The sequence below is a fragment of the Lonchura striata genome, chromosome 13 (genome assembly GCF_050655825.1).
Source record: "Lonchura striata isolate lonStrDom1 chromosome 13, ASM5065582v1, whole genome shotgun sequence".
In the NCBI taxonomy this organism is placed as follows: Eukaryota; Metazoa; Chordata; class Aves; order Passeriformes; family Estrildidae; genus Lonchura; species Lonchura striata.
The window spans coordinates 8017109-8033387 of record NC_140715.1 but is presented as its reverse complement, the minus strand read 5'-3'; the positions used below and the strand labels follow the sequence as shown (position 1 = coordinate 8033387).

The following is a 16279-nucleotide window of genomic DNA, read 5'->3' as shown; positions in this document are numbered from 1 at the left end:
CACACTTTGTGGTGGTCACTGAGTGTGTGACACACACTTTGTGGAGGTCACTCTGTGTGTGACACACATTTTGTGGAGGTCACTGTGTGTGTGACACACATGTTGTGGTGGTCACTGTGTGACACACAGAGCCTGGCAGTCACTCTGTGTGTGACACACACTTTGTGGCGGTCACTGTGTGTGACACACATTTTGTGGAGGTCACTGTGTGTGACACACATGTTGTGGTGGTCACTGTGTGACACACAGAGCCTGGCAGTCACTGTGGGGTGGCTCCTTCAGCCGTGGCTGTGGTTCCAGCTCCAGCCTGGGTCCTGCAGCCCGGAGCCCGCTGCTCCTGCAGGATGGGTTTGTGCTCTCAGCGAGCACAGGAAGCAGCTCCCCTTTATCTGAACCTCACGCTGAAATGGCAAGAGCATAAAATATGTGCTGGGAGGGAAAATGAGTCTGCAGTCTCAAATAACATAGAGCTGTGGCAAGTATAACTGGCATTTCAGCAAAGGATAACTTTTTTTTAAGGTATTCTGTACTTTGCCTATTTCTTCTTAGAACCCCACGGGGCTGGCAGTGCAGACCAATGGTAGAATGAAGGCATTGAAAATAAAAGTTCTGCAGTAATTTGCTTTCTCCCTGGGCTGACCTTGCTCACAATGCTGATGGCAGAGGTGAACTTCTGGCTCTTCTCACCGAGGCTCCCAGCTGAGGTGGCTTAAACAGTTGACAGGGCAAATGATTGAGGCCACAGTGTCAGAGAAATGATCGAGGAGGGTAGGACTTGCTCACTGTGTGAGGAGCAGCGTGGCATTTCCCTGACAGAGGCACAGAACGGCACCTAAGGCTGTCAATGGTGTCACTTGGCTGACCTTGCTCGACCTGCAATTTCCTTAAGATGGAGCTGTGCTGAATATGGTTGCATTTTTCTCCACTTGTTGTCCTACAGTGTCCACAGAGCTTCTGTACAGCATGCACAATCTTTTCTCAGTATTGTGTAGCACACAGTGTCACTTAACTATAAGTTACCCTAAATTACTTTTTATCAAGAAAGTCTTGTCCTCTGACACATCTTCTAATTAGACTAAAATTTTTGATTAGCAGCATGTATTAAAGATCCATTCCTCTTTAAGTTTCCCTCCGGGCACCTGCTGTAGTGCAGGTCACCTTTTACCATGCTTGGGTACAAAGTTGTGCAAGATAATTTTTTTTTTTTTTTAATACTACAGGTTGTTGGATAGGCTTGCTGGATAAACAATCAAGCTTGTCCTCCAGGGACTCACTACAGTAAATATGTTACTTTTTATGTTCTGTATAAACTTTGCTCTGATTGCTCTTTGAGGACTTGAATTCACTTTTCTGCAAATATCACTTGACTCATGATCCATAAGAAAATAATAAATTAATTTTGTCTAGTATATGTAACTCAAAAACTAATGTTAATTTCACATATCCAGTATAGTAAAATGTTTCAATCAATTCATATAGTCCAAATCTCGTGGAAGATCATGGAAATCCAGAATTTAAAGCAAGATATGTGGAGAAAGTGTCACTAGTTTAGAGAACCTCTTCTGAGCAAAGCATCATGTAAATTATTTATTGTGATTTATTTTCTCAGCTTGAAAACCTTCCATCATGTTACTTTTTCAGCTCTACAAATCTAATAATTTGACTTTTGGGAATATCAGCTTATCTTCCTCATTACATCATAGCACTTTTACAAAATCCCCTGCTTGTTATACCAAGTAATTGTTTCTATCAGCATTATCTTCTCTCTTCATATCCATCATCTCTGAGAACATAGATTGCTTTGCCAGCTCTGTTTTACCCTGTCTGCATCATATTAATAATGGCACAGATGGAAAAGTTCTCTGAGGTCACTCAGTACAATCCATTTCCTGATGCAATGTTGGGCTTTTATATATTTTCCAATATATGTAGCCTGATGGTAAAGGAGTCAAGTGACTGGATTTTCACAATCTCATTCCAGCCTTAATGCAGTATATTTTTTTCATCTATCTTCTTCTCCTTCTTCCTTCTTACATTTTTTGCAGCAGCTAAAAAGTGCTTCTTGACAGATAAGAAATTGCATAGGCTTATGAAATCTGTGGCACCGTGTCAAGCACATTGTATTCTTAACAGCATTATTAATATGTTAACAGGTGGAAGCTTATTATAATTCAGTGCTTTAAGTGTAAAATATCTAATATTCTTTTCTTTTTTTTATTCACCTTTGTAGTTTCCAGTTAATTTGATTAACAGCTTTGGCTGATAACTTCTTAAATTGTTTTGTTTCACAGAGACAAAATACTGTATTTTGAAATTCTTTTGGTTTTGATTCTGCAGCAGCACTCTCTTTGGCCTTTAGTATGCACAAAATCTAATTTGAATGATTTCTTTTTTTTATGAGTGTAAAATAACTCTTTAATCTTGATTGCCTAATAACACTGACAGAAAACAAGGAAATGAAAAAGGTAGGGAATGTCAAAGCAACTGAAGCATTTTCTTGCTCCAATTCTAAAAAGTAGCTTCCCGTATCTTGTCAGCAGGCATTGCATCAAAATAAGAGATTTTAACAATTTTCTGACTGATGTAGCCACTTTTAGGCTTTTTACAGGGCAGCTGTTTAGAGTGGTGAAAATTGCCTAAGAGATGGAATAAAGCAGGAGGGAAACTGCTCTGTTCAGGCCAGCCTGTGCATTTCCTCTCTATATCATCTCTCTCAATCTTCACCTCTCTTAGAGTGTTTATACTGATTTTTCTACTCCAGCCACCTGATTTACATATAAAATATATAATGATTAAAAAATTATGATTTATAATTCTCAAAACCTATGAAAGAAAAAGGTCACAGAAGACTCTGAGGTGACCTTTTCAGACATAAAGAGACTTCTCTCCCTTTTAGAGAAGGGAACAGATTTGTCTGCTTGATCCAGTGACCTGTTCACTTGGTTTTATGTCCTCTGTGCTGAGCTGCTCCCCAGCCACTGCATTCCCACCAGGGCAGGTGTCTGTACCAGCCCCAGGCTGCTCTGTTTGCTCAGGTGACACACCAAAAATCTGACTGTTCTCTGCAATAGTCCTCCCACTGTAGGCACCAGCACAGACACACATCTGTGCTGTGTGTCAGCTCTGTATCCTTATTTTTTCTTTTTCTCATATCTGTCTTTGAGTTTTCATTTTGAGTATCCTGTGGAAGCTCTAATTCTTTAACAAAGAGTTGAAATAATATTGGTTAAAATATACTTTATATATTCAAGTATTCAAATAAAAGATACCAAATCCACTGGCATGTATATCTGTATAAAAACAGTCTAATAATGTCAAAAGTGAAAGTAATTTGTGGTCTGGCAAATGTCCTTTCATGGCCAAATGACTTTATTTAAAATATTCGGTCTGTTTCTTCACTCATTCTTCATTTAAATAAGATCCATGGGAGAAAAATTCTCTCCTACACAGTGTTTGCAGAGTACCTTGTGGAGCAGGGCATTATTTTGTTGTCTTCTGGAATTTACATTTGCAAATATAAGTTAAGGAGCCTACAGTTATTGCACACAGAATTCCCTAGTAAAATTCCTATTTAGCATGATCTTCCTAAAGGCACGTCTCAGATACACTGCAGAGATCCATTATTGATCCCTCACTCAGGGTACCCCTGAAAATGCAGACCAAGACAAGCCAGAGGTTTAGTCTTGGTTTACAGTAGAAATTCTCCTCATGTTAGAAATTCTACCTGATAGTAATGTAAATAAAATTTTATTTTAATAAGGCTTCTCTATGAGGAAATTGGCACAATGAAGTAAGGTATGTTCAGTGTAAATATGTTGACATTATTGGACTGGTATCTCTTTATTTAGGAACTAGCAAAACCTCTATCTCTAGAATCAACTGTTTTACCAAGGTAAGTGTTGTACCTAAGCAGACATGATGATAGTTATACTAGGTGACATTTTTAGGGCTTATTATAATTTGCAGAAGACACCTATTCAAACTATTTGAAATGTTAAGTATATGTTACAGTTCCACGAGCACTTAAAGGTAATATAATCCTGCCTCGGGAGGAAGCTTTTCTTTCCTTTCCACCTGTTTGAGCAGACTGAAATGAACCAGATGAGATGTTGCTGTGGCATAAACTGGTTTTATTCCCTGCACCCCAGCTTGGTTTGACCTCCATCAGTTCCCTGGGGGGTCATTTCAGAATGGCTTGAAGACTTGCACAAAGGAGAGGGCAAAGAGGGGAGTGGAGCTGCTCAGCATGGAAGGGGCTTCTTTTCAATCAGTAAAATTTCTGCCAGGTTAAACTACTTGCAATACTTCATGTTACCTCATACAGTGTTCAGGGGATGAAATGAGGCACAGGATTATATTTTGGAGTTCTCCAGCTGTCTTGTTAATGCATCTCAAGTTTCATATTGGTCAAAAGTTTTCAATGATCTTTCAGTTGTTTGCATCTCTTTTTGCATATTTGTGAGACATCCTGTCACTCATATTTATACTTTATTACTGTTTTGCCAACAAGCTCTACTGGAGGTAATTATTTTCAAACTTATAAAATGAACTCTGCATATTTTAATAATTCATTGAGCACTACCATTAATTAGGGTTTTCACTTTTTTTTTTAAGAAACAAGTTTTCTATCAGATTTGGTCTGCTTTTCTGGCTAAATTTTTCTGTGAAGTTTAGCAGTGGTTACATCATCGTAATCACTCAAAAGAGCTGGCTTCCTGAGCTTGTGTGTTTGCCCTTTATTTGGTTTTTCTAACTTACACCAACACCAGTTTCAACTCTTTTTATTCTTGTGATTACTTTTTAGGGACAAAAATAGTTCCTGCTAGTTGATACTGAGATGATATTTTATACCCTGTAGGAACTCTGCAACTACTGAAAATATCAGATTCTAAATTAGGATCCATTCAAATCTTGTGTCTTCTGATACTGAAGATAAATTGAGGGTGGATAAAGGAAGGAAAGGGACCATAGTTATGCACTGTATACCATATGTTTGACACATCAGGTTACAACTTGCTAATCTGGGGTCTGAAATGTGTGTGTTAAAGTGAGAGTGGCTCAACATGTTCAAAGGTGTGTCTGTGAAAAGGAGAAAGGAGTAAAGGTTATTTAATAAATAAAATGTCCAGGTGTGTCTTCCAGTGTGATAGCCATCACTTTGTGTTCTCTTAACAACAGTTTCTGTTGATCTTTTGCATTATTTTTGAAGGGTGCTGTAATTATTTTGAGGTTGAAATATTTGGGTCTTTCAATGCATGGCTGCAATCTAATGGTATCCAACTGCATCCTTGCCTCAGGGTGCCTTAGCTGTGATCAGCAATGAAAGGGGCTTCAATCTCAAATTAGTGGGGAGAGAGGGAGGGAATTCAAGTTTATAGAGAAGACAAAGCCCCCTGATGTGCTTAGGGGATAGAGGGAAGGAGATCTGGAGGAAAATCATGGGGATAGGTTTGGTAGCTGGGCTGCAGAGCCTTGGCATGGAGAGGGTTGCCATGGCTACTGGCACTCCACGAGCCAGGTGTTGGAACCAGAAAGGAAAATGTAGCTACTGCATTCAAAGTTATGACACTTACTATGCTTCTGCTCTTTCTTTTAAAGGTTGATAACTGTCATTTTTCACCCAAAATTGGCTCTTTTGGTGAGGTTTCGTGTGGAATTTAGATGCTCCTATGCCGTCTGTGTGAATTCCTAATTTGATATATCTGGCTTTTTCTTTGGGTTTTTCTTGGAAGGATTAGAAGATGAGAGGAGAGTGAAAGAAGAGAGGGATTTTATTGCAAGGCTTATTCTTGTCTTTCCTGTGTTTTGTTTCTGAAACAGTATATGTAATATTTGTTTTTATTTAAAGATTAAATATCCCACTATTCAGTCCAAATTAATAACACAGGCTTCTATTTTGATATTCAATATACTGAATTAAATATTAATTATTATTTGGAGACTAAAATTATAAATAAGTGATTATTTAAAAGGTCTGACAGCCTATTCTGTATCATTGCTCATATAAATACTGGGTCAGCTCCTGATGGCTCTACCAGATAGCTTCAAGATTAATGTAATACACTACATTGAGTATGATGCTGACTGAAAACCTTTCAAGCATTCCACATTGTGAAATAAGTAATTTCTTGCAATTACCCTGGAAGTGGCAGTTTTATTCACAAACAGAATTTTTCTAAAGTTCAGTGAGAGATGTATATAAAAACAATTGTGATTCTCGCAGTTGAAGCATGATCTACAGTGGCCTTACACATGAATGCTTAGTGATTATTTGAGTGACATGCTTTATTTAAAGAATATAATGCTCTTTCTCAAATGCAATGTATTGAAATCCTTGCTCATAGTGGGAGAAAGAAAAGAGAAATAGTCTTCCCATTAATAAGTGAAAATGTGACTGCTAAATGCAGCAAATGGAGCCGATGATTTGTTTTGTGTCAGTTCCATTTGGTTCTAATACAATTATTGTTGACAACTATTTTCTTGATGAATATTGTGAAATATTTAGAAAGGAATGAAACAACTTATTTTGAAAAAAAAATCTGCTCAAACGTTAACATATGTATAACATAGGTGTGACATATACAGGTGAGTTCATACATATATGTAAATTAAAAGATTTTAGTCTTTGTACAACTTTTTAGAGTCCAAGATGGTTAAAACAGTCCATTATTCTACCTTTGTGTCCACTGTCCATTCCTTAAGTTAGATCATCTGTAGTAATGTTCCAGAGGCCTGGAAATACTCCTTCAGAGGTATTCTATATTCTCCTCCAGTTATCATTGCTCAGGAAAATACTATGCAGATCACTGGAACCCTCAGGAATTTTTGCCCAGTGCCTGAATACAGTAAGTCTGCAGTCAAAAACTGTCACTCAGTAGATGCATGACAGATTTTTTTTGTGTGTGATAGTAATGACTATATGATAGTAATTATGATAGTAATTCTCATTTTTAATCCATGTTCAATGAATTAAAAAAAACACATTATTTTTAGGTACTTGTGGTGTTTTGGAATAAATAAATCCCCAAGACACTGTAGAAATGATTCTATTATCTAGCCTTGTAATTGTGAGTTCAACAATTTATAACTGCGTTTGTACGTCATTTTCATTACAAAATTCCTTAGTACAATAAAGTAATAAATGGGTAGGTATAGTGGAAGTGCAGGTATTAAAAACAAATAAAAAGTCCAAACAAACCTGTGACAGGCAGGATTTGGATCTGTGTTGAGGTTTTTCTGTGTTTGTACATGCATAGCTAAAGATGTACTTCTTAGGGTTCAACAGAAATTTCTAACAGGGTCAGATCACTGTTTTATCTTCAGACAATAGTTGGTTTTAAACTGCATCTCCTCTGTTGTTTTCTCTCTGTGATGTCAAGAGAAAATAATCATCCTGGTAACATCAGCTAAGTAGTGTTTCTGCTTTGGCACTGGGGTCCAGCAAAGGATTTACCCACGGCATTTGAGCAGCAGGAGCTGTGCAGGCTCCATCTCCAGAAAGCATGAGAGTCAAAGTCATTGCTCAGGCCAGTGAAAGATTAAATAATAACATTCATTTTCTTTATTAAATGTGCATGTTGGATGTGAGATTTTTGTCAATATACCTGTATCCTGGGAAGTGTAGTAGTGGCTGAACCTTAAATCCCTTGCAAAGCCCAGCATATGATGCAGTTTGTTTTTCCTCTACAAAGTTCTTGGTGGAAATAACAAAAAAGAAAAAAAAAAATTGTTCCACATCAGAATCCACATCCTCACAAATATCTTTCTGGCTTTTGTCAGGCAATGCTGTCATCCTCTCTTTTTTTATTGGTACTTTGCAAAATATCCTCTTTCTCTCTTAACCACATAAAGCTCTGTAGAAATTACTCAGAGAAACCTTATTCAGTACAAGTGTTTTATATTCCTCCTCTGTAATATTTTGAAGTGCTAATACAATGTACAGAAATTATTTCAGGTTTATATTCCATTGATATCATGGAAGTGTGGCTGTCTACAGCAAGATGGGAGAGGGTTCTGTGAGGAGAGATGTGGATGGGGAGAGCAGGTGGGAAGCTCAACTCTCCAGGCACCAGGATGCAGCCCAGACTCCTCCTTTGCTCTTGGCATGTACCCAGAAAAGAGGGACTCTTGTTAAAATACCCATCTTGTAATCCTCAGCCCTCCTTGCCCTTTGCATGCTATGATTTTCTTGCTGATCCTATTTCAGAGACTTCATTGTGTTGAAATTCTTTTGCGTCTTTCAATCCCACGTTGATTTCTTTACGCTGGTGAATTGAAACAACTACAAGTATGCATGAACCAACCCATAAGTAAAGTATGATTCCTAATTTTGCTGGGAATGCCATGTAATAGGAACACCCATAATTGCCTGTGTTGCGTAAAAATAATTCTAGTTATATAAGCAGACGTTAAGGTCAATTATAGCTCAAGCCACAATGACAAGGAATTCACAAAGAATGCATGAAACAAGCAATGTTACAGTATAACCAAACAGCACTGATTCAATTAAAATAACAAGAATTTATTTTTGTCAAGTTAAATTGAACATAGATGTAAACTAGCTCACCAATACCAATGAGTTTGAGTTACAAATTGCACTTTTAGTGTACCTGTGAAAAAATTGTTCCTCTGATTTTGGCAAAATTGCCTTAATATTTGTGACTTTATCCTCTTCACTTCTCTGAATCTTTTTAGTCAGCTTGTCACTTCTAGCTCCTGCATCTTCTGTAGCCATGGGTTTGACAGGTTCTGTCCTAGTGCTGCACACAAGTTTTCCCAAAAGTTTTCCTTGTTTGTAGCTGCAGTTCATTGGGCCTGTGTACAAACATATAAACAGCATTTCATATTATGTATTTTCAATTCTGTTTATTATTTCATGCAAATACTCAGCTTCCCTAGTTTGCTTGATGTGGTATGTTTCAATTAATTAACAATGTGTATGTATGTAAATTAATTTTAGCTTGTGAGATAGTAAGTAGAGTTCTAAGGACTGAGTGGGATCTCTGAAATCTATCTGAATTAATCTTTGCCTCCTCTGATATGCTTAAATAGCTTGTTACCCAGTCATGCAACATATATTATATACAAAGTTAGACAATCATGTACAAAGATTAATTAATCATGGATTGGACAGCCAAGGACTTACCTCATCTCAGTTAACTCTAGTGCACTGAAGTTAGATTTGTGCACAGTTTAAAGTAGTTAATTTTGTGGTCAGGGCAGAGACTGAGGGCTTTATGAAATTGGGCATCATTCAGATTCTGTGGTTTTTAAAAGTATATAGCTGTAATAATTTCTAACATTTTATTGGTTTTTGAAAAATTAAAAGAAATTTAATCAAGGAAATCTATAGTCCCTCCCAGAATGTAAGCATCCTTTGATTCACTTTTTTGGATCAAAACAACAGCTGCTTAGAAGACAGAATCATATGACAACTAGCCAAGACCTTCCAGCATGATATAACTAAATTATCAGTCTGTTTAATCAATGCCATATATCCTCTGCTAGAATCAATATATAGCTAAGATTAAATTTAAAAACCTGTTCTAATTTGTCATATCTTGCTATTTGATATTTTTCTGTCCTTTTAAGGGACTGCTGAAGTGATTTACTATGAGTGCTTTTTTCTTATTGAGGTTAGAGATTATGCTGGTGAAACCTGGAATTTATTATTCAAATTGTAATTTGTTGCTTGAAGCAGATTAATCTTTCCCAGGTTATAGAAATACAAATCTGCTTTGCGCAGTGTAACAGTGAAATTGCCAACATCTGGTAAGGAGCTCTGAGGGAGTTATCTCCATTTTCCTCAGATCCTTATAGGGGTCTCTCCAATTCCTCTTCACTGACTTTCTTATTTATTGCTGTACCCTGCTTCAAGACTAGGGCAATATCATAATACATTTTAAATTGATTATATCCAAATGGTTTTGCTCTCTTTGAAAATGTGATTTCTCTGTTGGTTCCTGAATGTGCTGGAGAGACCAGGCTATCTCACCTAGCTTTAATATGAGCTTCTGTTCACACTTTATCCTGGGTCCTCCTGTTTTCCAAGTGTTTACACTGAGGATAAAGAAATTTCTGGCATTTGTCACAGAGGTTGAAAAGCTTTCAAAAGTCTCTTATTCCTAACAAAAGCCTTTGGGATAAGTTAATTACAGCAATTCAACATAAGATGTTACTGCAACACAAACAGTACGTAAATGTGTAAAACAATAACTGCTATTGGCCACACAACCTTTTACCTGTCTGTGCATGTCAGCAAAATGCTGCAAGCAAAGGCTCCAGCCTGTGTTTGAAGGTTTTATGTCCATGTTTTGTGGGCAGGCAGCTTTCCCAGGTGTGTGCCCAGATGTGCTGTCCCCAGGCCCTGCTCACATCACCACACTGAGCCTCGTGTCCCCAGAGCTCATTCTGGCTCTGGCTGAGCTCTGAGCTGCTTCAAAACCAGCCTTGATTTCAGCTTGGTTTGCACCTCTGAGCATTTTGGAGGATGTATGCATTTGCATCTGTTGTAGAAACTGCATGGATAATTATTATTGTTTTGGTTTTATCTTCTGGGAGTGTTTAACTCTTAGATGTAAATTATGGAATAAAATAAAATCACATTGTTTCAGTTCATCTTGCAAACCTGACTTGCTGTTAGGACTCTCAGTGATTAGCAGTATAAAAAAGAATGGGATTTGACATGTGGGTCACCAGCTGCTTTAGCCAAAGAATGGTCTGTGTGAAATAGTCAGGAGCCTTTGGTGCAATACACTGATGTATCTGGTACTTTTGGTAATAGACACTAGTAGGTTTCATTATCAGACCTTTGCTTTTACAAGTAGTGTTTTCTTTCTTGAGTGATTTACATCTGAATCTACATGGATTCCAAGCACTGAAAGATATTTTTGTTTAATAAGGTGTCTGTATGTTTGGCTCCAATACTTTCTCAGATATGAAAGGTGATGCTTGTGAACACAAGCAGTCATTCTCCAGACTAGAAAATATTTCTTTTGGGTGTTATGGTTTCCTGAACTTCACAGAAAATCACCTGCTGCAATCACTGCAGATACCAAAGCACTGCCTCTGCTGCTGTTTTCAGCCCTGCAGTGCAGCCAGCCCTGAGCACAAGAAGAACTTCTCTGAATGTCCGGGCTGTGTACAAGGACAGGACAGGTTTGCAGCTATGATGAATATGCAGAGGCAGAAGCTCATCAGGGCATGCTTAGACATCTGAATCTGGAGTTAGATGCTCTGTAACAAGTAAAACCTGCAAGTAAACCAAGATTTTGAAGGAGTTCAATTTTTTGTAGTAAGCTGAGATGTCTTATTTATGAATGTTTCGACTTTTTGCCATTGTGAGAAAGGCTCCATGTCATGTTTCCAGACAAATTGTTGACTAATAATTTTTTTTCCAAGAAATACTGGCTTAAGAAGAGTGATTATTATGCACAGTAGGTATACATGAATTATTTATCAAACATGTTTCTGTTCTCAGTGAAACCACTGTTGATCTGCTTTTCTAAGTGCTGTATTTTAGTAGTCATTTGCACACAAAGCTAGTCTTTACTTAAGTAAATGTTTATCTATCACTATTTGTATGAAAAATGAAAGATTATAAACAGAATTGATCATGCTGTTTTGATGATGTGTTCTATTTTTTTTAATAAAAACTCTATTTGACAAAAATATTCTAGAACCAAAGAAATAAAATCAGGTGTGGAAACAGATCTCTTAGGGAAAAAAAAAGTCAAAGAAATGGTCCAGGTGGGTAGCAGCAGTTGCTTTTGGATCATCCAGATTGCACTGAAGCATCCTGTACAGTTTTTGCCTTCTCCTGTGTGGAAATCTTTCTGCCTCCCATATTGGAACATTTTCATTCTTTATAAAAAGTGACTAAGAAATACTTGATGCTGGGACTGTCATCCCAACTGATTTCCCTGCTCACTGGCTGTTAGCTGTTCAGAGGCACAAAGTGCTGTTGTCAGAAATTTTGAAAGGCTTCAGTTTGTCTTTGCTTGAAATGAAAATAAGTTTTTGCTGCCACATTCATGATGAAATATTTTGAAGGCATCAAAAGAGTAGTTAGTGCACAATCACACCATTTCATAAAGCTTACATATAAAAATAATTCTTAGAGTACACTACTAAAGCAGTATTTTAATCCTGGAACAAGACATTAGAATTTCAGCTTTTTAGGGAATCATGGAATCACACTCATTTAGGTTGGAAATGATCTCTCAGATCAAGTCCAACCATTAATGCAGCACTGCCAGAATTGTCTGGTGGGTCAATCTCAGTCTTTTTATATGGAAGTAATTAAAATAATGTCATAGGCACTAAAGGAGAGGACTGAAGGCAATAGAAGGCACTGGACAAATAGTGTTTCATGTGTTGGAATTTCTCTAGAATGGATAATTGAAAATGGGTTTCCTGTCCTTAAGTTAGCTCAGTCAAGGAGTTTGCTGGTTTTTGGCTGATGGTGCATGCCCCTCCTGGTGGCTTTGTGCCAGGATTATCGTTGGTGTATTTCTTGGTAGATCAGATGAGAATGAAGTGAAACAGGTAGGAAGGGGAATAAGTGAGTCCAGTTGTGAAACATCAAAAGCATTTAAGCACATTATTCAAATTAACAGTCATGAAGAAATCATTCCTCACTCTGCCTTGCCTTTTCACTGAATTTTGGAGTCTGAAGAACAAAATATGGTTCTGTGGGGTAAAAGATAAAAGCATGGGTTTAGCTCCTTAGGATTTATGCATTCTGAGTGGATACTACTATATGTAACCAAGTAAGGTGCAATTTAATCCTCTAGAGATCAGCAGAGACCAAGACTGAGTTATGAATGTTAAGTCAAGGGAAAAAGGTTCCTAGTGAAGCTTTGGTTTTAGTGTAGTCAATAAAATTCATCATGATCATAGGGGTTGCACAGACCTTCTAGAAATGAATGAATATTAACCTTTAGGTCTACAAAGAAAAAATTAAACCTATCACTATTCTCTGAATAATTCTAAATTACAGAGACAAATGTGATCCCAATACTCTCAGCTCATTCACTTCCACACAGTTGAGTGCCACTGGTGCTATTTGAAGTCACTGCTTGTACTCAGGCAAGAAGAAAACTGGTTTTGAGGAGAAAAGGAGAGGGTGTCCAACCACCCCTGTCCCATCTGTCCTTGAGGAGTCTCTGGGGACAGGGGGCTCTCTCAGAAACCTGAGGTTGGGCAGGAGATTGGTGCTGGGGGGTCAGAGCCCAGACCCAGAGGCAGAAACTCTCACATGTGGGCATGTGCTTTAACAGAAGGAATTAAAACCAACCTCTGCCTTACAAAAAAAGTGAGTAGCTCAAAGGTCAGAGCATGGTACTAGAGAACTGCTTACATTTCAATGCAAGGTGTTACCTAGTGCCTTAAAGGATAAAAGCTACCAGAAAAACATTTACGGCTACACTAATTGACCCCTGCTGTGATTTGTAGTTCTGCTAAACAGCAATGTAAAACAACCCAATAAACAAAACCTCTCACATTCAAGACAACTGTCAGTTGCTAAACATACATGAAGGGATTGTTTAGCCAGCCTTTTTCACAGGCTGTCAGGCTGTAACAGGGAATTTGGAAAAGACAGATGACCCTTCCTCTGCAAAGTTGATTTTGACTATGAACTTTAATAAAACAATTTGCCTCCTGGGCATTTACAGATTGTGCAAAATCTCTTTTCAGGTAAAGTACTTGATATGCACAGACACATGCAGTGATCTCTGAGATGGAATGAGTTAACTGCAGACAGGGATGCAGTCTTTAAAGCACAGCATGATGTCGTTATTTTCCTATGCAACCACAGTAATAAAACCAGACATTATGGGAAGAATATCTTTGTTGCTGTGAGTTGTAAAGAAAAATGTAAGGAGTTACTTTAGTGAGGGGAGAAAGGAAGCATCACACTGGATTGGCTGGGAAGGAGCAATGGGCTTCTGAGCCTGTACATGTCATGCAAGGGGGAATGAGGTGCAATCAAGTGCTGTGATCTGTGAACCAGTCAGGACAAGGAATGAGCATGAAAGAGCTTTTTTTCCCTTGCAGCATGACGCTCCAGTTGTGATGTAAATGGTGATTTGTAAAGCTGGAAGTGACAAATGGCAGCGCTGTGGCTGTCAGGGGTTCGTTAGCAGTTCTGTGTGTCAGCCCCAGCAGAGGGATCACAGCTCCCTATCCTAACAGGGAAGGCTTCCAAGAGCTGCCAGCTGATTTCTGATAGCTGCAAGAAGACAATTAAACTAAATCGAGGACATTGTTGGGAAGTTTAAAAAGTTGGCGTTATGCACTACTAAAAAAATTCAAGAGAAACTCGACAGCAGTTGAAAGCTGGAACTGGCACCATGACTCGGAGAGAGCAAAAGTTACAGTCCTAGGTAGGCATTCAAAGAATAATGAAGTTTGTAGTATCCCTAGGGAGTAAAATAACATGAGATGTCTGCATGTCAGCAACTCACCTACAATCTTTTCCCTAAAAGAATCTTGGATTTTGGCACCATCTTCACATCAAGAAGCATTTTTCCCTGTTGTAAAAAATAATTAGTAGGAATCACATGCACATGGAAATATACCACAAGAGAATATCAGCAAGAGAAATCAGCAAGGGTTTTTCCATGTTAAGAAGAAAATTTAAACTACTGAAAAAATAAAGTAGATTTATTGCCAAGAAAGTCTGCACATCCAGAAAAATACAGCAGTCATGGGCATTTTAGAATGTTGCATAGCTAAACACTGGGTGACTTCTGAGTCAGTGTGGATTGGGGTGGTCTGGGATGAGGCTACACCTTCTGTCCTCTGCGGGTGGCAATGTCTGAAGTACAGGTGTGCACTGTGCCAGGTGTTGATCTTGGAGGAAGGAAGGAAAGTGAGGACACTTTCCATGTTGCACACATGCAGTGGTGAATGGAATTTGGAGTTGTTAGTGGTTATGGAAGAAGGCTTTGCGGTCAGTCTTTTGTCCCTGCACAGCATTTCTGCAGTCTTTTTTAAAATGAAATTTCTTTTCCCCTGTGTAGCTCTGTAAATGTGAAAACACCAAGAGAGTTCAAGTAATTTTCTAAACGAGTACAGGCTGAAATAAGAAGCTTTGCTTTTGCCAGACAGGAGCACCTTATAACACTGAAGAAACTGTTTTCACCAAGGGTCAAAAATGATAATGAACTTTTTCTCCCACTATCTCTGGAAATCTTATAACTTAACACAGATGCAATGCCTGGACATCTTCCCAGAAAGGCTCAAGTAAAATTATTTATTGCCAATAAAAACAACATAGTGATATTTCCCTGCTGCTGTTAAATTTAGGATTGATGGGATGAATAAAGTCAGGGCAATAGAAACTTCCTATGCCAAGATGAAAATTGAAGGAAGAGTTAATTCCAAACCAGACCGAATATTCAATGGTCTAAGAAAATGATTTAACTATTATAATACACAATAATCTGATACAGAACAACTTAAATATTCACATTCAGGAAGGGAGACTGCCATCTTTAAATGTAGCATACATTAAAGGATTAAAGGATTTTCACACCACAGAGTGCATCTTAAAAGAACTGGTTCTTAGCTGGACTCAGTTCCAAGAGTTCAATGTATGGCAAGAGGAATAAAAAAAAAAAACAGAGGTTGGAATATTAAAAAAGTACTGTTTCATTCAATCTGTACCATTTGTGTTGTGTATCTTTGCTTTTCTTAGGTTTTTACCTATTTCTTGAGGTACTATTTCTAGCCAACTTTCCTTCACCTTTTCCCCAAATGTAAAGGATTTCTCTTGATAGTAGAGAGCTTCTGCAATAGTTACACTGGCATGCTTGATGGTTTATTCATCTTCTCAGCTGTGAGAAAGGTAGGCACATATTGTAATTTTATCTTGCTGTGTCAATAGGTTGAGTAATATAAAATATTAATATATATTCTGAGAGGTTCTTCATTTTTTTCTCATTATTTGATACACTTGTGCAAATGCCTACAATGCCTGGGAATTGGCATTCATTCCTGCACAGACATGCATTAAAATTTCTGAAATCAGTGCTTCCTCGTTACAAGGAAATAAGCACTTCTTATCATCACCTTTTGAAGGGTACACACAGAGATGTATTTTCCTGTTGTGATGTTTATTATGAAACTGATGAATACTTGCAATTTACTATAAATATTTATGGAAAACAGAAAGAGTTCAAGGAATTAGAAGAAAACAAAACTTACTTATATTCTCCACTTTTTTTCCTCCACTACTTGAGATTTGTTTTTGAAGTGTGTCAATCTTTGAGAT

General features: G+C 37.8%; 1 protein-coding gene across 1 annotated transcript in view; it reads left to right on the top strand.

Moving 5' to 3' along the window:
• TENM2 (teneurin transmembrane protein 2) overlaps window positions 1-16279 on the top strand; it is a 1518527-nt gene that overhangs the window by 220064 nt on the left and 1282184 nt on the right. The window lies entirely within an intron of this gene.